Genomic DNA, 24,540 nt, shown 5'->3' on the forward strand with positions numbered 1-24,540 from the left:
AAATTAATTCATGTACATTTTAAATATTAAAGTTGAGGGAATATTTCACTGTAAATGTTATCATTGCTACCCATGTTTATGGTGACTTTTGAGATGACACGTAAATATGTATAAGCATCTATGGTGTCCTACACGGGGACAGTTGTAAACCTACAGAACCTTTATTGTCACTATGCAGGCATAATGACATTTTGTTCAGGAGCTCCTGGCTTAGAACACGCAAAACACACAAGTCACACAGTATAAAGATAACTGAACAATATGAAAATAAAATAAAAATAGTAAAAGTGAAAGTTACATAATGTGCAGTATGAGTGTCTGTCTGCAGGGTTTTGATAATCAGTCTATGGGTGAAGAAGCCCTGGGGAAGAAGCTGTGTCTCAGTCTGTCGGTGTAGGTTTTGATACAGTGTTATGGTGTTTTTCCCCCCTCTTTTCCCCCTTTTCCCCCTTTTCCCTCTTTTCTGGTCGAGGCGGATGGCCACCCTTCCTGAGTCTGGTTCTGCCAGAGGTTTCTTCCTGTTAAAGGGGAGTCGTTCCTTTCCACAGTCGCCTCAGGCACACAACGTACAAATCAATCCCTCTGCACACGCCTCATGTTTCATCTCACAAGCATTTCAGATGGACTGCTTTTTACACCTATAGATCCATATCATCCTATTAAACTGTAGCTGCGACAGGTGTAAACAGTGAGATGTGTGACCGATCAGGAGGAAAGATATGAGAGCAGAGAGGGGGGGAGAGCTCATTCTGTGAAAGCAAAAGATGGAGAGAAACTGCAGAAATAATAGGATTACCGTGGCTGAGGTGGAGGGTGTGTGCGTGAGGTTGTTGGTCCGTGAGGATACAGTAATTGTTGCAGCTTCTTTCTGAATATTCGAAGAGTCTAAAGAGCTGGACTGACAGAGACTCAGAGAAGACATACATGATATTAATATTAATAACTATTCACTCCACCTTATGACATGCAAATAACCATAATGAAGGGAAGATATACAAACGTGGTGCACATATTCATGAAATGCCCTCACTCTATGCACATAAAAAAGTACACTTCTTTAGATTTTAAGGTTTTACATAAAAATATGATAAAAACAAACCATCTGTTCCTCACCAGGTCTTAAAATGAGGTAAATACAACTGAAGAATAGTACATGGCATATTAGACATGTGTCATTACTCATTTAACATAGATCTGCTGCTGTGTTTGGGATCATTGTCCTGTTGATGAGCCAGTTTCAGCCCAGCTTTAGCTGTGGGACAGATGGCCTCACATCTGACTCCAGAATACTTTGGTATCCAGAGGAGTTCATGGTGGACTCAATGACTGCAAGGTGCCCAGGTCCTGTGGCTGCAGAACAAGCCCAGATCATCAGCCCTCCACCACCGTGCTTGACAGTTGGTATGAGGTGTTTGTGCTGATATGCTGTTTGGTTTCCTCCAAACTTGCTGCTGTGCATTATGACCAAACATCTCCACTTTGCTCTGGTCTGTCCAAAGGACATTGTTCCAGAAGTCTTGAGCTTTGTTCAGATGCAGCTTTGCAAACCGAAGCTGTGCTGCCATGTTCTTCTTAGAGAGAAGAGGCTTTCTCCTGCAGCCCTTCCAAACAAGCCATCCTTGTTCAGTCTTTTTCTAATTGTGATGTCATGACCTTTAACCTTTAACATGCTAACTGAGGCCTGTAGAGTCTGAGATGTAGCTCTGGGCTTTTTCACCTTGGGCTGAACTTGCTGGGACGTCCACTCCTGGGAAGATTGACAGCTGTCCTGAATGTTTTCCACTTGTGAATAATCTTTCTCTCTGTAGAATGATGGACTTCAGATAGTCTGGAAATGGCCTTATAACCCTTTTCAGATTGATGGGCAGCAACAGTTGCTTGTCTGAGATTATTGCTGATGTCTTTCCTCCTTGGCATCGTGTTAAAACACACCTGAATGCTGCAGAGCAGCAGACTGACTAAACTTCTGCTTTCATAGAACTGCTCACACTGACTGATGACCAGTTGATCAGGTGCATTGATCAGCAGCACCTGAGTGTTACTTACATCTTAATTTCAGTGGAAGCAGTAATGGTGGACTTAGTTATTTACACACTGCTTCAGTATTTCATCTTAATTTCTGTTCAATAAATAATGACACAGAGTAATATGTCATGTATTGTTGTTTATCTGAGGTTTTTAACTAATTTTAAGACCTGATAAAGACCAGATGATCATTTAGATCTGATACATAAAAGCTTAAAACTGAAAGGGGGATTACTTTCTTTTTAATGACTGTACACGAACACTCAAATAAACAACTGGGACGAAGTAACACAAAGGCACACACACACAAACAAGAACAGTAATCACCCCTGAACAGCATCCATTTATCATGACTTGGCTGAGTTGTTCTTGGCTGCAACTAATGATCCATTAAATTCCTCTTACCCAAAATGCACTGCATTAGTCCTTAAAGCTCCTGGTCATCGGTCACAAGTGTCCTGCACAGCATGTATATGTGCCTAATTGTGCTGTAATTGTGTCATTACTTGAGTGCAAAACAGAAAGAAAAAGTTCTGAAAAGGCTCATTTTCAGACAAAGACTTAAAAAACACTTTTATGCAAACTAGGTCATAAAAAGTAAAAATGTGTGAAAAAATACTTAATGATAACTAACAGTGTTTATTGGAAATTTGGAGTCAGTTAAAGTCCAACAAAGAAGCCCCATTCATCTCCTTAATGACCACCAAATGAACATAACAGAGTCCTGCAGGTGCAGCACGCAGCCTCACTAATGAACGAGTGTAGATGCTGTTTCTGCCGCTCACACATACACACATCTGAGAAAAGTACAACAGCACCTTCCCTTCTGTTTAACCTCTGCAGGTGCTTATGGGTTGAGATGATCCTAAAGAAGTAGTGAAACTTTTGTGGCAACAATCAGTACCAATCATGGGACTAAGGTTAGGAGCTGATCTAGTTCAGTGTCCAGATGTGAGTCAGAGTCATGAAGAAATGGTGATGTTTGGTCAACTAATGATCCACAATTTGTAAATTAAGCTCCTGAAACCGGGATTACATTTAAATAAGCTGCTAACTAACAAAAGCAGCCCAGCCTCTGAGAAATAACACTGCCATTTTACACTTCTGGAAAGCAGAAACCCAGTATGTTCTATGCAAAAGTATTTTACGTTTTCTTTCAAACTCATGTTTACTGGTCTTATTTCCTGGTGAATTAACTGGTGTTTAACATCAAGACATGTATGTTTTCTTAACCATAACGAGGAATATTATTTTCTTAACCAAATGGATTTGTTTTGTGTATCCGACCAAAGGAACAAATAAGAAGGCAGCAACAGGAGCTACAACAGGTTGGAACGCTGATATCGAAGCTTGAACAGTTTCCTGTGTTCATCCTGCTCAAAACGTCTTGTTTGCTGACGTCTCAACGTCATCTGTGCATGTGTACCAAAAGTAAAAAATTAAACTGTAAACCAAATATATATATATATATATATATGTATATATATGTATATAGATATATACCAACAATACCAGCATATGGGAGGTATAAAATACAAACTATATATCCTGAGGCAGAAATGGTACAGAATCTTAACTCAACAATGTCTGGAGGCACAGTGATGTGATGAATTAGAAGAAGCTACTTCCCTTGTGTCTACCATGACTAACAGGAGTTTTTTCCTATCTAATCTTGTGTTTGTCTATCAATAGAAATAGTCAGGAGGAGAGTTTATATTCGCTAGTGAAGCGAATCTGAAGCAATCTTTTGAAAAGCTGCAAAAAACAAATATGAATCAGAAATGTTACTGTTTTAATTCTCCTAATCTTAGTCACGTGTTACATGTGAAAATCAAAAGCTGCAATGAGATTTATTAAAAAAGACTGACATCCCCTGTGTTACTTTGTATAATGGTGGCCTAATGAACAGCAAGTACAAGTATGTACTGTTTTCTTATGAAAAGCAATTAATCAAGTAAATAATTGAGTAATCCGTGATGAGAGTAGTTGCAGCCCTAAGTGCTTCTCTGATCTCACATCCACAGACTCTGTAAGACTTTGACAAGGCGTCGTGGATCTGATCTTACATCAGGCATGCTGAGCCTCCTCTTCCCCATCTCCTCTCTATGGCAATGACCAGCCCAATTATATTAAATCCCAAGTGCAGCAAAACAAAAAGCGAGACAGGAAAGAAAGCAAACTCACTACGTGTCTCAGGTGCTCCTTCTTCAACTCTTGATCCACATAGAGCTCCTACCCACTGGCAGGCTGCAGGGAGAGCGAGAGCAACAGATAAGAGGCTTTCACTTCTGTCGCTGCTCAGAGCATTTGACAGTGGCTAAAAGCTTCATCAGAACTCTGCAGCTCCCACAGGCACACATTAGAAACAAAACAAAGCCGATCACGCCACATCCAGGAACACACAGCACATCCAGGAACACACAGCACATCAGCTCAAGGATAGACACAAACTAAGAGAGGCACACAGAAGGAGAAAGAAATGAAGGGAGAAGGAGAGTGTGAGAGGAGATATAGGTCAGTGATCAGGTCTCATTTGTATAGATGTCAGTTAATTAGGTGCACTATCATCCTCAGAGATGGGTCACGGATAATGAGCACGAACATTAAACACACACGCTTCAGTTTGAGTGTGTAATAGTGTGTGAGCGATATTTTTCCAACACTGAGTCGCATTATAACAGATGGTAAGAGAGCAGAGAGATGGATGAAGAGTTGGGCTCAGGCAGATGCACTTTGTGCCCATATACTCGGCTGATTTTACCCACAAATAAAGACATATTATTATATTTCACTCTAACTAGTGGTAATTTATCAAAATTTGTTAGAGCTGGCAGAGCTGAAGACATTTTATTGAACTGTTGTGTCCCACAGTGATTCAAAATTAGTTCCACACCAAGCAGAATATATGATATCCAGTGCTGCACATCCAAGAATATTATGTAAAGTGTGAAGTCATTTCACACTGACTCAATCTCTTCAAAGGCCCTGTGATGGACTGGCGACCTGTCCAGGGTATTTCTACTGTTCTTACTGGATGCTCTCACAAAATACATACACTGACATATATATATATGTGTGTGTTTGCCAGTTTTTTAAATAGATCGACAGACCTTTCCAATTAGTACTTGGTTAAAAATCCTTTAGCAGTTGTGTTCATGGGAATTATCCTACAGGTCTCTCCAGAAATGCTCTGCCAGGTTCAGGTCCAGGTTCTGGCTGGGTCACTGCAGAACTTTCAGAGTATTCCTGCTTCCCTGCCTTTGTTTTCATGATGGCACGCTTAAGGTTGTGTGTCTTGGTGAAAAGTAAACCCTCACTCCAGTCTGAGAACAAGTTTTCACTTAGAAATGCTCATTTTAAAATGCTCTTTAAATGACACGCTTTCTTGTATCCATCCACAAATATGTGCCTAAAAAACGGTCTTGTTGGTTTAGATAATTTTACAATGTCCTGGTTTACTTGGACCTCGTATAAACAGGTGTGTGCCTGCTAGATTGGGACACAGGAAACGCTTTTATGGTCAAAAGTGTGAAATCTGCTGGGCTTTTTTCAGCTCATTACCTTAATAATGTGGTCAACCTCTGCTTTTCGAACAAAACATCTGCACCAGGAACAAATTTCAAGGTTATTTAAATGGAAGATGGACAAAATGATGTGATTAACAAAAACATTTATCTGCTTGGAATGAGCTTCACTCATCTGTGTGATTCACAACAAATCAAATGAGATAAGAGTCTTGGCTTTCATTACCAAAATCCTCTAAAGGCTTTTCCACATGAATGCACACACCAGCAAATCTGATGCGGTCACATATTTCTAAACTTAACACCCCGTGACCCCTTAACACATCTGATAGTGTGATCACAGCAAATATAATAAATGAGTCCAACCTATTTGAGTCATAGAGAAAATGTTGCTTTAAGAAGTAAACACATTTATTGATCACAATCAGAGTCTTTTTCACATCAGAGAATTTTCTTCTGACTCTCTTTCCAGATGCTTGTTCAATAATACAACAAAAGGGAACTCTGCTGGAGATGCATCCTTACAAGAACTACTCCAGAGTGGAGGAGAACACAAAGCAAGAAGTCGGCTGTGTCTCTCTGTGAAGTCTCTCTTGTGGTTGCTGAATGCGTACAGCTCTTTCTGTTGACTGTTTTTGTGTTGAAATGTACTTAAATGTATCATCAACTTTGCAGAGTAAGAGGAAAGACCAGCAGAAACCAGTGACTGAGCCATGAAGAGGCACAACATGCGCCACAAACGCTTTACGGGCTGCATTCACACGTGAGCTCATGCTGATATTTTCTGGTTTTCTGGCTGGTTTAGTCATTCCCTGCAGGAGAAATTCCCTGGAGAAAACACTGTGGACATCCAGAACATGTCCGGTAAACTTTAGGGCTGCAGGACATGTGGAAAAGGGCTCCTAAAGGTTAAAGTCTTCAAAAATGACGAGTAGATACTGTCAAAAAACAGCCGTAATATAAACAGTCACATTTAAAAGTTTTAAAGATATACATATATGTATATATATATAAATAAATATATATATTTACTTTTATGGCATAACAGTTTGCTGAAGTAGGGATCTATATTTGAACATCTCGACATTATTAAATCCTTTTTTTCAACATGCTGTTGTTGAGCAAGAGAAAAAATCCCTTCATGCATTTCTACTTCTGTGTAACTATTGTACCTATGCATTAGAATAATAGCTCCACTCGGAGAGGTCACCACTGTCTGCTCTCAGAAGGGCAGAAGGGAACGTCTCATGACTCGTATGAGCAAAAATGCAAGCCTCCATCGACTCTCCCCTATAAAAGCTTCCTGATAACGTCCACGACGAAGCAAGCTGCTTACGTACACATCATTAAAAAGCAAGTACATTCCTGGTCTTACTCATATACTGCATTGCTTCTCAACCCTCAGTTGTGGTTTTAAAAGTTTAAACCACAGAGAACAACAAAATTGTACCACAAGTGCATCACAAATGAACAACTTGGACTGTAATTTAACACTCCCATGAGACTTGAGATTTATTTTTTGAAGACTGGACTTTTGCAACTCGTTGTACTAGGTTTAGACCAGCGCTCTCTGCGAGGCCAACAGCTTGTGCAAAATGCTGCTGCTCGGCTTTTAACAGCTACAAAAAGACGGGAACATATAACCCCAGTTCTGGCCCCTCTGCACCGGCTTCCTGTCCGGTTCAGAATTGATTTTAAGATCCAGATGTTTGTTTTTAAAATTTTGAACGGTTTGGCCCCCCGAGTATTTAGCTGATCTCATAAATGTTCACAGACCAATCAGAGCTATGAGGCCTGCTAACGAACTATACCTGGATGTGCCTAAATGCAGGCTAAACACTAAAGGTGATCGGGCCTTTGCAGTGGTTGCCCCTAAGCTGTGGAATAGTTTATCGCTGCATATCTGGTCGTCAGAAACTCTGGAAATGTTTAAATCCTCTCTTAAAACTCACTTTTTCTCCCAGGCTTCCGGACCTGGATGAGACAAAAGTTGTTTTTGTGTGTCGACTGTATATATCTTTTGCTGAAATTGCCTTTGTGAAATTTATCTTTGGATTTTATTTTTATTCATTTATGTAAAACACTTTGGTCAACCTAGGTTGTTATAAGGTGCTCTATAAATACACGTGACCTTGACCTTGAGACTTTGCACCAGCCATCATGCTATATTACATGCTATATATATATATAGCCATATTTCCCCAATATTTTCATGGCGAATGAAAATAAATTCCTTTCCAAAATGTCTGACACAGCATATTTCTGTAATTTCACTGATCTAAAAAAGGAAAGCAGTGAAACATATTTGACACCCATCTCTCTGCAGCACCTTTAATCCGTCAGTGAGACAGAGACGACCCTCTGCTCTGCAGGGTCAACTCATCTGAGTGCTTTACATCAAGAGAAACCCAACTGTCTATGGTGAGGATGCATGCGAGTGACACTGGCAGAAAATTGCTTTAAAAAAAAGTTATTTGAATTTAGAGTAGTGCATAATGGTCTCTGCAGCCTTTGGGAAAAGGTGGCCGTTTATATTTGATACCACCAGGTTCTGGTAAAGGTACTTAGAGTAGAAATGGTTTACTATCTGTCACTATACCAGCATACACAGTGTGTTTTCTCTTTTCTTTCTGTGTATCTCACTGTTTGAATGATGGAGCTCATTAAATATTCCAGAGATATTACTTTGCAATGAATTTGGTCTGTAAAGATACTTGTGGACGTGAAAAAGAGATCTGTGATATATCTGTCTTCGACGCATCACAAAGTCCTTCACAGTCCTCAGATGTCTGAATGTAATAGATGATCTGTAAACCGGTGAGTGACATGCTGATGAACAGCAGATTTTCTGCCTCACTGCTTCGTTCTTCTCTCAGTCTGTGTAAAGGTTTCGGTTAAAGGTTGACGCCGAGCTTTGTTAGCGAGTTCTACATGTAGAGAAACTCCTTCTCTGAGCTGTCACTTATCACTGTGCACTTTCACCCACTCTTTCCTGTTTTCCTTCCTTCAGTCTGGCTTTCAGCACCGTGCACTCCTTTATTTCATCGCCTCCCAGCCCCCCCACCCCTACATCCTTTTTCTCACTGTCTTCCTGTGACACATCTCACAGTATTTCTAAAGGTCGAGTCAAAAATAACTTTCATTAAAGTGCACTAAAAGCTTGTCCATACGCATATTTTTAAGACTCTTAACGACACAGAAACAAGAACAAAGGACAAATCTATCAAATCAAGTCTCCATTTGTCACCATGGCAACAGCGTCCCTTTGTCTGAAGTGTCCCTAAACAGAATGATGTAATAGTTCAGTAACTGGGGGTTGGACACGCTCTATATAAACTTAAAGGGGAACTCCGGTATTTTTAAACCTAGACCTTATTTCTGGCATGAAATACGTTTATCTACTCACCGAGAACAGATTGGCGAAAGTCGGCGTCCTTCGAAAGCTAGTAAGATAACTCGCGATCGGCGTATATCCATATAACAGAGTTAATGGGGCAGGGACGATGCAGCCTCTAAATAAAGCATTATCTGTCTTTATTTCACCAATACTTTAAGAAGAATGAATGAACAAACACGAACTATTATTCTGTTAGCACATAGCTACTGTTATGTGGCTACTTGCAGCTATAGGAGAGCAAGCTACATTTCCAGGAATTACAGTCAAATGCAAGACAGACTGCCTGGACCACAAATATACCGAAGAGACGCATGAACAACCGCGCCTTAATGAGAAATATGTCTCAGCTCATTTTAATGCAAATAGACTCTACTTTAAGAGGATGCTGAATGCATCACCTGCCATGCAGTCAGCATAGCTCTTTGAACTCTAACAGGATGAGGAGACTGGAGCCTATCCCAGCTGTCATTGGACGAGAGGCGGGGTCCAGCCCGGACAGGTCGCCAGTCCATCACAGGGCCACACAGAGACAAACCAGACAAACAACCATGCACACTCACTCCTAGAGTCACCAATTAACGTAACATGCATGTTTTTGGGCGGTGGGAGGAAGCAGGAGAACCCGGAGAGAACACACGCATACACGGGGAGAACATGCAAACTCCACACAGAAAGGCCCCAGGTGGGAATCGAACCTGGAGCAGTCTTGCGACAGTGAAACCATTGCACCATGTGCAGCCCGTTCTGGGCTCCATCTATGCTTTGCGTGACGTGAAACTGTCACAGACGTGACATTGAGCAGCTATTAAACGTTCAGATACTCTTATGAGGAGGTAGGATGTGGATGATGCTGTTACACCACAGGCTGTTGACCCACTACTACTGACTTTGAACTTTTTTCTTCGCTGTTGGTTAGGATTATGGATAAAACGTAAGCTGCATTTTAACCCACAGCTCTCAAGACGTCGTTGTCCAGGAGCTAAAATCTTATGTCGGCTCTGTTGCACTTCCACTGAGGGCTGAGGTTCAGGGTAGATCAGCTCCACCCCAACAGTACTCAGTCTCAGAACTGAGCCCACATTAAGATCTGCTTCAGCTGTAGTCAAATCTGTCCATGTTGCACACTTCTGTGAGATTTGGGTGTTTTTATTGATGTCTTACAGCACTGCTGTGAAACCTCAACCATCAAAAGTCACCATATCCTCTGTGTCTTTCTGACTGTTAATGTCAGACATTTCTGTTTAATATCGATTGGTGTTTCAGTGCATAACAGCTGTGAAACGGTTTATTGCTCTGATTTAACTGCTTTCTTGTTGCAGTTGAACTCATGTCCTGAGTTCTGCCTTCTGAATCTGAAAGTCGTTTTTACAAACAGTAACAACGATTTCTGGGGTAAAACCTAAAGATTTTATGAGCTGTTGTGGATATTATAGCTTAGATGGCTGAGAAAGGTAAGTGGAATAAAAAACATAATGGGAATACCAATCAAAAATGTTCCAGCTCTCTACAGGGACCCTTTTTAGTTTCTGCAATCAAAAGGGAGGATACAAGGAAAGAATCATCTCAAAGGCTCCTGGGAAAGATTCCTGTGGTAGAAATGCAGCTATAAATGCTTAGATTCAGTTATTAATGACGATACAGTAAAGGTAAAGAATTAAAAACACACGAACAGGCTTACAGACGAATAAATAAATAAATAATAAATACATTTCTGTGTATTAAATGTGACACTGATATGTTTGGACAAGTGTAGCTATAGAACAATGTGTCATCAGACTGGACTGCCTGCATAAATGTATTTGCATGGCATTCTATATGAAATACTGAATATATTGGAATCAAAGCCACGTTTTCCCTAAAACTGATACAGGACTTCAGATGGTTGCAGATGTGTCAGCTTTTTTACTGCAGCAAGCCAAGAAATTATTTAAAAATCAATTCTACAGGGTAGGAAAGCAATAGTGTTGCTGAAGCTATTACCAGCTCTCCCACTTTCTCTCATTTACTAATTGCAAACAGCTGCAGTCACTGCAGTTTTGTTGACAAGTGCAAACAGGCCAGTTCTCATCGCTTCAGACCACATGCAGCTGTTCCTGTGAAGTTTTAACATTCATGCCAATACTCTGCAGAACAGTAGATGTAGCTGAACTCTTATGGATGGATGGATGGATGGATGGATGGATGGATGGATAGATGGATAGATGGATGGATGGATGGATGGATGGATGGATGGATGGATGGATGGATGGATAGATAGATAGATAGATAGATAGATAGATAGATAGATAGATAGATAGATAGATAGATAGATAGATAGATAGATAGATAGATAGATAGATAGATAGATAGATAGATAGATAGATAGATAGATAGATAGATAGATACTTTATTAATCCCGGGGAAAATTCTAAGTATTCAGCAGCTACATATATGCCCGAAGGCATGCTCCTCTGTCTCATCAGAGTTTGGTGGAGTGGGTGTGGTGTGTTGCTCAGGGTGGACAGAGTCTTCTCCAGGGTCCGTCTCTCTGCCACTGACACCAGAGAGTCCAGCTCTGTGCCCACCACAGATCCAGCCCTCCTCACCAGTCTGTCCAAACGTCCAGCATCCCTCCTTTTAGTACTGCCCCCCCAACAAACCACAGCATAAAAGAGAACACTCCACTCAGCAGACTTACAATGCGACACAGAGAAACTATGAATGCTTATTAATGGCAGCTTTAGACAAGCCTTTTCTGGTTACTTAGAATATTTAAAAAAATGTCTGTAAACGATTAAGAGCCTTAAAGAGGAACAATGCAATAAATACAAAGTGATCCCCTTAATTATTAAGCTGATTCAGAGCAGTCACATTCCTTTCCGTAATAAAATCAGCAGTTTCTAAAATCCAGTAAAGTAATAATAACAATCTAAAGTCGCTATTTATAAACCATGCGACAGCAGAGCTGTTTTTAAATGGAAAGACAGAGAAGAAGTGCCACAGAGATCTACTTTGAACCTTAAAAACAATCAATATGACCATGAGACGTGTTATTGAGCAGGACTCAACATATCGTGCAATCTCATCCCATGAAAACGTAGATGTACGTAAAACTGCATCGAAGACGGACATTACACGGCCATGAAGGCTACACAGTGACAGTTTAAAAACTCTGGAGAGCTCTCAGCTGACTGCGGGATGATTTGACTGATTCCACCCAGAAATGCAGGCTAGTCATTGAGCATGCACTGCTATAACTGGGATGCCTTTCATTTATATATTCCTGACAAGTTGTTGGTTTGCTTTATGAATTCATTTTCTCTGCATCACTCACTGTGACCCTGCAGTGACCCAAAGCTGATAAATGCAGAGAGGATTGACTGTGGTTGGCATCGAGCTTTAATAGTGAGTTCAGAGAAAGTGCAGGGCTGCAGGACATTTTGATTAAATACACCTTTGGATCAAGCACTCAGCAGTGCTCAAGAATCACACCAAGAGAGGAACTCACGTTCATTCACAGAGCAGAAAGCTTCTGTCAATCACGCTGTCTGCTCTTTGCTCATTTCATGCTAAGGATCCCAGATGGACACAGATTCCAACAGACCTTGATTCTTAAAGACACTCTTGTTACAAAGCTCATGTCTCGTCTTGTTGTCGAGGCAGAAGCACAGACAGAAATGTGGTCCGTCTCTTTATCTTCATCAAGTAAAGCTAAAGGCTTTGAAACACCAGGGCAGTTACCTGCTTTGTCATGTGCATCACCTGCACCACAACTAAATCGACATGATAATGAAACAGCTTTGGCGAATGTACAATTGGAAGCAAACAGTGAAGCAAAGAAAAAGAAAACTGCTGAATCATCATAAAACTATCAGCTCTGTGAGTTCAGAGCAAACAGCCCAGTACAGGTAAAGTAGAAATGATGGATTATGAATGAAAACATGCTCGTGGATCACATCAGAGCGACACTGAAGAACCATTAACACCTGCTTTATCTGCCACGGATATACACATTACATGTAAAACATAAAGTCTGCATGATGCACAGGTGCAGTTATTCAAAGCTCCACATTTGAATTATATTATTACTGACAATAAATTATGGCCTATTTTTCTGTTCCCATCTGGGCAACATTGCTCTAAAAACACATGTTTAGATGGTCTGAAGAATGCATGAAGTGCACGCATCCTCATTTTATACGTTTGTGCAGAGTCTGCATTGTTTATATAATTGTTCTCGAGATTGAAGTCATCATAATTTCACTGTGAAATCAGTGAATATGGTTTATGGACAGTCAGAGGATCCACTTGGTCCAAATGTTCAAACTTGGTAAAATAATTTAAGCAGCTGGCCAATATAAAACTGTCTTGACAATGCAGAAAAGAGAAACCTGTAATCAGGCTAAAGCCTGACACCAAACTTCCAGGCCGACCTGCTTCATGTGGAAACAGGTCACCTTTCAGTAAGGACATCACTTTCAGATCCTGTTCATCTGCTGTAGATAGTTTTTTAGGCCTGACACTTCTTCTTTTGTCCTCCACTTGTCCAGTTTCCTCAAATGTTTTAAGGACACACTGCACACCATGCTGAGATATGCCAAGTTTTCAGCTAATAGCTCTTTGGGAATCACCTTGTTTCTGCAGAAATCCTATTTTCTGTCTGTCAAACTGTGTTATCTTTGCTGTTTTTCAGAGATGAAACTAAAGAAATGGGAACAAATTATGTGTCTTTGTGTAACAAAAAGTTCCAATTTAAAACAGGTTCTTTGCTAAGTTGTCTGTTATGTGTCGACACAACACTGGTTCATCCGATGAGTTAGGAGCCTTTTTTCTGCTTGAATGATTCATAGGTCAGAGTTAAGTGGCTAAAAAAAAAAACCAGTGAAAAAGCAGCTAATGTCAAAAGAACTAAAATAGCTTCAAAAAGCCTGGAGGACTATTGCTAAAGATCATTTTAAAAGATAACAAGAAATCTGGCTGCTTGGAGGAAAAATATAAAGAAATAAAGCTGGATCAACACTTTCACAAAGTATTAAAGTTAAAGTATTGAACAGTTATAGCTTAGAAGCATCAAATTGTTGTCTCATCTGTGGTTACTTCAGCTAAACAGATACATTATGACAGAATCATTTTTGCCAACAGACCAACAACATTAAAAACTGTAACTTTAAAAAGTTACATCTACCACATACCTCAGTGTGTGCATTAAGGCCGTTAATGCTTCTTAAAGTCATATTGTAAGAAAAAAGGCAAAAATACTCACTTTTCCTTATATATTCCTCTCTGTGGATTGTTTCCTCCACCTCTCTTCCCTCTTTCCTGCTCAGGATTTTATCACTGGCTGCTAACGATGGTTGGACGTGAGGAGCCGGGGCTGAACATCACGCTACGATGGCTTCAGACTAAGGCGGATGATTGCTTAAGCTGCATCAGGGCCGCTTTCTGTGATCGCTTCCTTTTCACATAACTGCATCCAAATGCTGGCCTTTCATGTTCTCTCCCTCCTGATCGTGTGCTGATTTATGGGACATTTCTCTCTTTATAATGCTTTGAATAGTCGTTTTTGTACAGAACAATCATGTCCTCCCGTTGTGTATCTTGCGCTTGACTTCTTCTCTGTTTCACAGTTGCACTGTTGGCCCACTGTTGTACAGACCTCCTCTTTTCTGTTTGTCCCTGAGTATTTATCATTCCAGTGGAGCACCTCATGTCCTGTCTCATCTATTTCCCCGTCAATCTATTCCCATTCACTGCATCCAACCTCCTTATTTTCTAATTGGTCCTCTACACTCCTGACACTGATCAAATTTCACCCCATCCACATGAGTGAGTGTGTATATTGCCTCTGAAGAGGATTCTGTTGATCACTTACGCTCCATTTATTACAATGAAAAAACTTCCAATTCATTTTCATCAGGCTTGCTTTGCTGGAGAAGTTTAATTAAAATTGTGCTGAACCAGCAGAGCCCAGCAGGAGTCTTCTGGAGCAGGCTTTACTGTTCAAATAACACATTATTCTTTCAAAATATGTTGTTTTTCTAATCTTTACCAAGCATCCAATGGCTTTGATGATAAACCTACAATCACAAAATGTGTAAAAAAGATTTAAGAAATGCTTTTAACACACCTGCTCGTTGATTTTGAATTAACAGACCGCCGGCTGAGACTGGTGCACAAAAAGCAACAAAACACATGAAGTCAAACCCAGTTCTTAGTGATCGTTGCTTTTAAAACTTCCACAGTTTCTACCCGTCTTTCTGTATTACGACACTCGTCAACCGTAGACATCTGAGCGAATCCAGCTGACACGAAACGCTTCCACAAATGGTTTTCCTATTGATGTGAGGACATTGATAATGGCACTGAGTTGTTTTTTCAGAACATTTAATATCTTGGAGCTAACAGATGTGGCTTTCACGTCCCGATGTGCACTTGTTGTGGAGCAGAAAGTTCAAAGCACTTAAGAACTAATATCTGGACTGGACATTATACAAAAACACACCATATTTACTCATTTGGGAACATGTTTTGGGAACATATGCTGCAAATAGTCCAAGTTCAGCACTGATTTCAGAAAAGGAGAAGTGGAGGAATTCTCAAAGAACCCAAATAAACTTCTGTCTTTATTTCTGATACAATAAAGCTGTAAATGCGTTGGGAAATGTCAACATTGTAGAAGCAATTCAATCACAACTGGAAGAGATAGATACAACAAACTAGGTACTCTGTTCTGTCGGCAGCCTCAGAGTTTGTGATTGCTTTCTAACAGCTGTCTGTTGCTGGGAAACAGTCTCATGGAAATGTATGAAAATGTTATTATTTGTGTGTTGGAACAAGATTTGTTTTGTGCTTTTGGACACACACACACAAAGATGGCAATCCCATGGCGTTTCAATGAATCATTATCAGTTTTAACAGGCAAAATGTCTGCAGTGGAAGGTCGGGGAGGTTTGGCTGTGCAGCCGGGTATGAAGCAGGAAATCTGAGTTTGTCTCCCATTCGAGCCAAAACTTTCTAAACGACCTTTCCTTCGAAACTTGAGCTATTTGTTTGGGTTTGGACAGAAATAAAACATGTTGTTGGGTTTAGAAAACCTACTGGACACAAATTAAACTTCTATTTGACACACATTACTTTAAAGAGAAAGAAGCCTGGACTGCCAACAAGCCTTTTCAGGTTCAGAGTCGTCTGTGGGAGAGAAAAACTCCCTCTGGTCTTAAATCTATCATGTCAATCAAATTTAATTTGGTATCTTTTCTTTTCATCTTGTTAACCAAAAGTTCAATTGTTGCACCGTGTTACATTGGCTACGTTCACACTGCAGGTCTTAGTGCTCACATCTGATTTTTTGTGTGGCTGTTCACATTAACTCTTTAAATGTGGCCTGTCTACGGACTGCTGTGTGAACAGTTCACGCTCCTGAAGTGACCCACATGTGCTGTTGATCACTGATGACCTCACACCCATAGACCATGCCGCAATGGTGTTTACTGAAGCAACCATGGCAACCGCTACAGCAGGACTGTATGCTAAAATAATGCTAAAAAATCAGGGTTCTCACGTCTCACGAGACACAAGCATTTCAACAAGTTCTCACGCTCAGACGCCACACGGTATTTCTCATGCTGAAAGAAAAGTGTAATATAAGTTTCTTTGGCATGCCGCTATCACTATGGAAACGAGCACATTTCCCATTAGTCTGAGCAGAGTAACACTAATAATAATCTGACGTCCAGTCCAACTCCTTCTGCTGTTCACACTGTTTAAAGCAAATCGGATATGGGTCACATATGAGCGAAAAAAGGAGTGTTGTCAGGATCGCTGGAAGAGGTCGGACCCAGATGCAGTTCTTTGAATTCAAAAAAGGTTTATTCCAAAAACAAAACCGGGAGCAAGACAGAAACATAAAGCGCGGCTGAGCCGGATTATCAAAATACTCAAACGGTGAATTAACAAGACTATGAAAACAAAACAAGGCTATGGAATAAATAACTTTGAAACAAGACTAGGACTATGAACTATGGCATGAACATGAGGCAGGAAACCAAACTTAACTTCTGTGGCAAGGCATGAAGGGTTAGTGAGGATTCTGCAGTGAATGAGAGGAAACCAGGAGACTAAATGCCGTGGAGGGAGTGATTAGTGAATGAGTGCAGCTGATGATAATGAAACAGGAGATGTGAGAGAAGCTGATGGCTTCACTCACATCAGGGGAAAAACATGACAAGAACTGAATCTAAAAACATGACAAAGAACCTGAAAACATAACAAATGACCTGAAAACATGATTTAACAAAACATGAGCTGTGACAAGTGTGAACGTAGCCTTAGACACTTCTTTTGTTTCTTTAAACTGAAAAGAAACAAGTCAGCGAAACAGAAAGAGGATGAAGAAGCCAAGCTAAATGGCTCCTGCCTAAAACTTGTCATTTTAAGAGGAAGAAAATGACATTCCATGTATTGCGTTTTCTTTTCTTGTTTATGTAATATCTTCTGTGTATAATATCAAGCCAGACATGCTTCTTGGTTGGACAGTAATCCTGCATCATCAGGGCTGACAGCAGGCCGCTCTGCACTTTTATGACTTCCTGTCTTATATTTTCTGTCCAGGATGAAAAACCTGGTATAAGAGCAAAGTCTCACAAGAAAGGGTAAATAACCACATAAAGGGAAACAGACAAGAACAAAATCTGCATTATTTTTCATGACTTTCACAGTTATGGTTGATCAGAAAAGCTGTTTAACTCACGCTATTCTGTTTTTCTAACCTTAATCATCTCGTTTTCGATACCTAATTTTAACCAGGAAGGCTGGTTTGCAATGTGCAAAATACAAAAACAACATGTCAGAGTTTCTTGGGGAACCAGCAGTCAGAACAGGTGTGTAGCATCCCCCCCAAAGGCTGACTTTGAAGCTTATTAAATGTGATGCAACAATCAATATGTGTCTATTTCACAAAACCTTGTGACACGGTGTTACTCTGTTGAGTTGTTTTGGTGTTCAGTTGCACAATAAAACTGTAAGAAGTCAATAAATCAAATGAATTTGTACTGATCTGTGAATAAAAAGAAGGGAAGGTACAAGAAATGTAACAAACACAAACAGATCAATAGATCCAGTCTGCGCTTTGTGCTGGATGCATGGTTCCTCCACCTTTCTGAAGAAACAACAGCCTCCAGCCTGTCTTTCCTTTCTCTCTCTTGATAAACACACACTCCTGAATAATTTACACCCACTGCTTCCTCTCCCATTCAAATCTGTCACCGTCCGTGTTTTTCTGAGACTTGCGTGTACATAATGGTGTGCATGAATTCCACTGCATGTCTGCGATGGTACATGCGTGGGTGTGGGCATGAGCTGCGTGTGCTGGCGTTCAGGGCTTCAGCAGCGGCGGGCTCTCAGACAAACACTGAGATGACAACAGTTAAACTTAGTAGATCAGCTCTGGAGAGAGCCACCCACTTCTGCTCAGGCCTCAAATCACAGCAGCATGACAACCAAAGAGCTGAACCTCCACAGCTGCTGTGAACAGGAAATCACCTGCTGGTTTCTCAGTGGAAGCTGAAAAGCTGGAACAACAAAAACTCTCATATTTTCACCATAAAGAATAAAAAGAACATTAATGCTTGGTACAAACAAGTCTTTAATTATGTTATTTTGTGTTTTCTGAGACGTGAAAAAATATTGCGGGTGTTCAATCCAGTTCAATTCGGCTTTAATTATTTCGTGCCAATTCGAAACAAAAGTGATTTCAAGGCACTTTGAACAGAAGTAAACAAGTTCAGTTTGATACAATCGAATCCAAAAGTAATCGAATTCAACATAAATTCATTATAGCCTCAGATCAGCTGAAACACTGATGTGTTGAAACGTCTATTTTCAGCTGCATTTGAATAAAGCTCCAAATAAGCTTGAGTTTCAAAATTTTATCATATTTTAACAACTGATTTGATCATTTTTATTAGTTTATATTATCTTATCTTTCATAAATATCATTTTATTACATTTTTATCTTTTTTGTTCTGATTTTATGTTCTTATTTTTTTCTTTTTTGTTTAAATTTGAAATCCTGCTTTTTATTTCTACTGTTTTAATGTCTATGTAAAGCACTTTGAATCACCTTGCTGTTGAATTGTGCGATACAAATAAACTCGCCTTGCCTATAGTTGAAGAGAAAGAGCTCAGAGATGCTGTAGGAGTCAGGTCTCAATGGGTAATCAGCGGCCATGGCTATATGCCTTGTCTACGCAGGTGTTTCACCCGGAAGGGGAAAACAGTTTTTGACCACTGAAGCGATAGGTGGACACAACAGGTGTGGATGTTTTTATGTGTATGAGGAAATAAATGGACAAAGTGTTCAAGCAGAAATTCCAACTCACACTTTAAAGACACCAAACAAGGTAAAATCAGCGCGTCAATTATGACCTCAGTGGCTTAAAGCTTTGGCTTGGCCTCTACAGATACTCTTCTTTATAGATAGGAATGTTGTGCTCTCTGTTGTGACTCTTTGGTGATTTATGATCGTGTTTCCTGTTTTATTAAATGCTTCCGTGTTTTATGTTTTGTTGTAGTTTGCCTAAAGTTGTGTTGGACAAAATGAATACCCCCAAAACACCCCAAAATACCCCCGAAACTCACCAAATCACCCTCAAAACACACCAAAAACCATGGCAAATAATGAGAAATGCAAAAGGCCTATTCTATGGCCAGTTTTTGGTTGGTCCCTTCAGGGCTTCTGTAGTAACGTAGAGCGACATCTGAATATAACCCGCTCATTTGAAGATCAGAAACCTGATTCTAATTCTCACTTTTCATACTCATGAACACATAATTGTGAATATTTGCTGCCATAAAATAGCTTTTACTGATACACAGACTTGAGTTAATCTACAAAAGTTTGTTAAAGCTTGAGTTTATTTAGCACGCAGTACTTATTGTGTGAAAGAAACAGGAAATTAATTGAGTTTAGATTATATAACACAAGCTGTCGCAGCGTGGTCAGAATACTGCGAAATACCACAGGGAGTCACCTCAGTCACCTCAACATTTGTTGCCAAGATCAGAAAAAGTTATTTAGCCCAAACGTCCCCCTTAAATCAATTAAGCAGCTCATTGCCATACTAATTGATAATCAAAACCACCAATCAAGCCAAATGAACGGCAACATAGATAATTAGACATAAAAGTTAATACTGACACACAGATTCCTACAACACACACACATTAGCCTCTTAAAAAAGCAGTAAAACACTGTTGCTGCCATCCTCACAGTGATCGACTGGCTGGTGTTACTGAACAGTCTGCAGATTCCACTGAAGTCCATCTCATGATCCATTGATGTGTTACTGGTTTACAGGAGAATGTAATCATCACACTAACACATAAAGGATTTCTTGACATGATTATTTCAACGTACACGATACGATACACAACAGTATGACGAGAGTTATGACGACAGAACTGATTTCAACCTTTTTCAAGTTCAGAAAACGCTTTTACATCTGCTGTCGTCAGCTCTCAGTTGTTACACTTGGATGGAAAATAAAATATTTACCTGCTGATGAGCAGAAAAACAGCTCGACGGTTGCAATATCCAGGTAGCAGTGATACGTTATAAATATGTTTCGACACCCGTTTATATCACAGTAAACACTAGAAAAAGAGAATTATTTAGAAGTGCTCAAAAAAAAGAAGAAAGTATTCATGTCATCCCTCATGGATAACGCAACATCAGTCACAAATTATTTAATGGCTGGTCTAAAAAGAGCTTTCAGAATCTGATGTGAGGAGTCAAATACAGAACCACGGAGCCTTTGTAATGAAACAGACATACCTGGAACCCCCCCAGCCCCGTGTCTGCATGCAGCAGAGTTTCTGCCCCTGACTTTTGGTTTCCTCAGGGAAAATAAAGCTGCTGCTGAATAAAGGAGTGAGCTTGAAATTCAGGATTTCAGGCAGCCGAGGTGCAGCTTAATGAGGATCATGTGTAAGATTCAGACTGCTTTTTGTTTCACGCTTCTGTGAGTCTGAGCTGAAAAGCTCAAATCCACCGCTGTTGACTGAAGGACGTGTGAAAGGCACGCTCAGTTTCTACTGTATGGCCGGTCTAATTTATGTATGTGCACGAAAATCCGTGTGAGAGATATTGCATCACGTAGAGAAAGCTTGAGCTGTGATTGGTCAGCTTGGGATGTATGTTCCAGACGCTGGTTTTATGGGAGATGCGACCGCATGAAGGTGGTGGAAACAGACCCACACATTTCTTATTCTTGCTCACATGGGAATGAAAGAATGTTAAAACAATTTTTAGGAGGAAAATTCTTTTAAAAATGTAACATATAATACTGTACATATATTCCCCCACACATATACTGTGTGTATGCTCCACAGAGACAGGTAGCCTAATATATATATATACATATATGTACATATATATATATACATATATGTACATATATATATATACAGGGTACAAGCAGTGCATACTTATTATGTGCATGTTACTGTTTTAATATTTATACATATTCTCCAAACAGCGTGTCTCTAAACTTCAAAGGTGTTCCCTGTCATGTCAGATCTCGTATGCTAAACAGTTAAGTGTGCATGCAACCTTTTTGACGCAGCTGATCTCATCACAGCTGAATTCCCTTCATTGTGCAGGCGTTGCAGCTCATTCAAAGACAACAGTAAGAAGAAATGTGCAGCAACACCCACTTCATTCTCACTTTGTTGTCCTAACAATTAAAGCTCTGATCAGGTCTGCTCCAAAGTAACGGCATGTACGGCTGACATATCATTAAAAGAAGCTGGTGTTATGTTTATATATATATATATATATATATATATATATATATATATATATATATATATATATATATATATATATATATATATATATATATATATATAAAGGAGGTATGTTTTTATAAATGGTGCACTTCAGTCCAGGCTGTTGGTCATGACTCAAAGTCTGACATATTTCTTGAAACGGATGCAACTGACACAAAACTGAACTCGTCATGTCTGCCCCTCAGGAAATATCCTTTGGTCTGATTGACTCCCCGGCTGGTTCAAATGTTGCGTCAAGTGTGACAGAGCTCAGAGGCTGCAGGCTGGAGTGACATCACGTATGACAGAGCTCAGAGGCTGCAGGCTGGAGTGACATCACGTATGACAGGAAGGCAGAGAGCTCAGCTGAGCAACATAATGCGATGCATTGCTGTGAAAGTTGCTTGGTGAAGTGAGAAGTGAACATATGCTGTGGAAGAGTGGCAGCATGAGTTGTGAAGACTCCCTGCTCTTATTCCAGCTGCAGCAGAGTCTCCACCTTCATCCTTCAGTTGAGGTTCTGTGAGTTTCACTGTGTGCTAATGACGGACTCCACTTGAACTGAAGTGGTGTTTTCAAGGAAAAAGTGACAAATTAAGGTGTAAACAGATTAGGCCAGAAATATACTTGATTTTTAACTTTGAACTCATGTAGGCAACAGGCTTCCATGTTGGCATATTTGGTTCATATCTTCACCTTCGTACCACACCTGTAAACAGAGGATTTCACTAAGGGGCACACCAAACAACTCCCACATGACAGAATTTCTAGATGTAGAGGATATAAACAATGAATGTGGCGATAATGAAGGAGGTTAGCATCTGGCTTGTAGAAGAGACAGCTGAATTATTGCAGGTGGTATTTAAAGTAACATTTGGTTTGTTCTATAAATAATATAATATTAGATATAAATACAATTTGTTGTCATGATGAAGAGGCAACAAAGACGCCATCAAAGGCCCACAGAAACGTCATGCAACTGTAAAGAAAAACGATGTGGCGCTGTGCTGGAACCCAAAGCTCTGAAGTGGAGTATTACAGCCCCCGGGCGCCCAAAGGTACTTTCAGGCACAGCAATGTACATCAAAATGAGTAAGAAGTGTCACAATCATGCGTGGCTGTGTTGTGTTTTGGGTCAGAGTCTTAGGTGGGCTGAGCAGGTGTTTTGTGGGCGGAGCCTGCCTCCACACCTGCTCCTCATCGTTACTCGTTAAGACGTCTTTATAGGAGCTGCAGCAGCAACCAGTCCTCACCAGATCGTCTCACTAACTCAGCTCATCTACCTGCCTCGCCTGCTCTTCCTACGCCCCCTGGTTGCCTGGTACCTACCTGTACCCGCCTCACCGTAGCCTGGATACCCGCCAGCCATACTCCACACCTGTCTGCTCGCCTCACCTCCAGCTCGGATCCCAAGCCGACACAGCCAGCACCCTCTCCTCCATTACAGGCTATTTACTCCCCTTTTGGATTATTCGCTGTTCTAACTCTCTCCCCATCAACAGAATTATCCCGTGTCTGGATTTATCTACAACTGAGCATCACTCTATTAACATATTATATCTCATATAAACATATTTACTTTGAATCCTTTCCGGTCTGCAGTGGAGTTGATATTTTTGATGACTTGACAAGAAGCACATAGTTTTAAGATTCCCAAACTTCTCCGGTGTTCCCTGAAGGCCCATATATCATGATGCTCTACAAGTCACCTCCATGTAGCATCTGGTGTTGCATTAATTTCTGAAGATGTGCAAAACTAAAACTCCAAACACAGGCAGGTTGAGAATATGTTATTTGCCTTGTTTGAATAACAGATTTGATAAACTGGCTTTCAAAGGCACCCTAAGATAATCAACGGCTACCATCATTGTTGTTTACTGTAGTTTTTCTTTGGAGAGATTTGATTAACTTTGAGATTTGGACAATGAGCAGAAGAGCAGTTTTGTTATGTGCTACAGCTAGAAGATCCAAACTCTCAACTGAATTATGGAACATCTTTGTACAGATTTATTCAGTGCAGTATGTAAACAGGATATCTTTGAAAAACTGGATAAGTGGAGTTTTCATTTAACTGCACTGCAGCACTAACAGGCTGGTTGCACCTCTCTGCAGAGCTCTGGATGTGAAGCCTAAAGAAAAACAGCTGAATGTAATGAAACAAGGGAATTAAATTAACTGATGATCATAACACAGGTTTTTAATGAAAGCAATGCAATATGAACACAAGTAAATGGATAAGAGGGACAGGTTTAATTTTTTAAGCTGTGTAACTAAATATCAACATATTTGATGTCAGACTGGATTTTTTTTTCAGGGGATAAAAGATCTAAAAGGGAGGATGCAGCTAGAGACACATGAAGGGAAAGTGCTGAGGAGGAGGAAAGATCAGGATTGTTATGGAAGAGAGAAGAGGGACTGGGCTGGTTACATCAGCACTCTGTAGATGAGCGCACATCCACTCTGGGATCACACCATCAGACAAGATGGTGGAAGGTGAGCAGAAAACAACACTGAAGGCCGCCTGCTATTCATCATCATGTCCTGTTAAAGGTCACTGAGATAGTCAATATTTATATTAATATCAATTAGTAACATAAAGGAGTAAGACAAAGGATTACATAAAACCAAAGCTGTGTTGAGGTTTAATTTTTTTCATGGATCAGATTATAACACTTAAGTGGTTTTCTCCTCTTTTAAAGCGCTTTACAAACGATGCATGTTCAGCATGTCAGCACAGCCGTGAGCCAGATCAGTGTTGTACTGTGAAAGGTTTGGATTAGAGCAGAG

General features: G+C 40.2%; 1 protein-coding gene across 2 annotated transcripts in view; it reads right to left on the bottom strand.

The window, feature by feature from the left end:
* LOC140314029 (sodium/calcium exchanger 2-like) overlaps nucleotides 1–24,540 on the bottom strand; it is a 151,230-nt gene that overhangs the window by 58,297 nt on the left and 68,393 nt on the right. Inside the window, exon 3 of one of the 2 annotated variants that reach the window (XM_072392046.1) lies at nucleotides 4,210–4,272. The exons of the other annotated variant lie outside the window; for it this stretch is intronic. The gene's annotated coding sequence lies outside the window, so the exon portion shown is untranslated. The remainder of the gene's footprint in view (nucleotides 1–4,209; nucleotides 4,273–24,540) is intronic. 2 annotated transcript variants of the gene reach the window in all.

The sequence above is a fragment of the Leuresthes tenuis genome, unplaced genomic scaffold, assembly GCF_036924035.1.
Source record: "Leuresthes tenuis unplaced genomic scaffold, fLeuTen1.0.hap1 SCAF_9, whole genome shotgun sequence".
Classification (NCBI taxonomy): domain Eukaryota; kingdom Metazoa; phylum Chordata; class Actinopteri; order Atheriniformes; family Atherinopsidae; genus Leuresthes; species Leuresthes tenuis.